General features: G+C 32.0%; 1 long non-coding RNA gene across 1 annotated transcript; it reads left to right on the plus strand.

The window, feature by feature from the left end:
- The first annotated feature begins 15 nt into the window (after nt 1–15).
- On the plus strand, nt 16–751 carry LOC109592862 (uncharacterized). The gene is made up of 3 exons (XR_002190597.1): nt 16–60; nt 112–239; nt 476–751. It is a non-coding gene; the product is annotated as an uncharacterized LOC109592862 (long non-coding RNA).
- Nucleotides 752–1,435: the final 684 nt, after the last annotated feature.

Here is a 1,435-nt window from a genome sequence, read left to right on the forward strand (position 1 = left end):
AGGATCCCTTTTCAGAATCCTTTTGAACATGTTAGGAAAGAATTTAAATATAATCTAAAGGTAAGAATATTTGTCATAGCTATTGATTAGACATTCATAATTATATTGCAGCCTCAAGCTAGAACTGCTTTAGAAAAAGCTGCTCATAAAGTTTCAGACCTGGATTACTTATTGGAAATGCTATTTGAGTTTATTCATACTTATGTTCAGTATTGTGATGTGAATGACAGCAAGCAACCGTAAGATCATTTTTAATTTTAACTTATCAATTTGATCTAACTTGCTTAAATGGCCCTGGTACACTATAGGTAGCCACATTTGTCATAGCTTTGATGCAGTGTTGCCAAAAATAGAAAGCTGTTCTATTCTTAAAATTTGGTAACATGCAGCTTGATTGCCTGGTTTACTATAATGAGGCATTTATCGTGCCTTATTTTCTAAATACATCACTTTGATCATTCATATATTTTTTTAGATTAAACCACTTCTTTGAAGAATTTCTCAAGCAAACCAGGTCAAAGATTATTTCAGATTTGAAAAAAGTTTTTTCTCAAAGTGTTCTATTGAGTCAAGTTACAGATTGCTGGAAATGCTTAGCTGATTTTGAGGATTCTATTAAAAAACTTAAAAGCTATTAGCCTTTAGTAATTTGGATCAGTAATTTAGTTAGTTCTGACATTGTTATTTTGTTTATAACTGTAGTTTGTTTATTACTGTAATCTGTAGTTGATCTTTCTTTGCTATTTACTGACTTTACTCATAAAAATTTGTAAAAATTGAGGTAAAAATAATTAATGATCTATGCGCCCACAGACATGCCACATATTTATATCTATGCCATGGCTATGCCCACTTGGGAGCATAAATCTTGAACAATGTATCATATATACTACACGGTATCAATGGATGAATGTGTTAAAAATTTGAAGTAGACTGGCAGCTTTTTTGGCTCTGTTGCTTTCATTAAATAATTGTTTAAAGCTCTGCTTTAAACAGTGTAACAGACGCTCCAACTATCTGTTAACCAAACTTTATTCTTAATCAACACGAAACTCACAACTGAGCTCCAAAACCAACTAACAAAAACAAAACTAACTCACAACTAAAACACAACTCACAAACAACACACTTATAATAGATGTTATAAATGTCCAGAAGGTTCTATAACATACAAGAATACTTTACATGATTGTTCTAGATTATACTTGAATAAACACATAATATATAATTACAATAGTACACAGAGAGTTCCGGATCCATTTAGAAACAACTTCTTACATTTCCTCCCTTCCCCTCTGGCACGAAGTGCTCTTCCTCTCCAATCTAGAAAGTGCATCTGCATTTGCATTTGCTAACCCTTTCCGATGTTGTATAGTGAAATTATATGGTTGCAGAATCAAACTCCATCTAGTCAATCTTGCATTCTTCTCTTTAA

The sequence above is a fragment of the Amphimedon queenslandica genome, unplaced genomic scaffold (genome assembly GCF_000090795.2).
Source record: "Amphimedon queenslandica unplaced genomic scaffold, v1.1 AMPQUscaffold_3690_Cont24319, whole genome shotgun sequence".
NCBI classification, from domain to species: Eukaryota; Metazoa; Porifera; class Demospongiae; order Haplosclerida; family Niphatidae; genus Amphimedon; species Amphimedon queenslandica.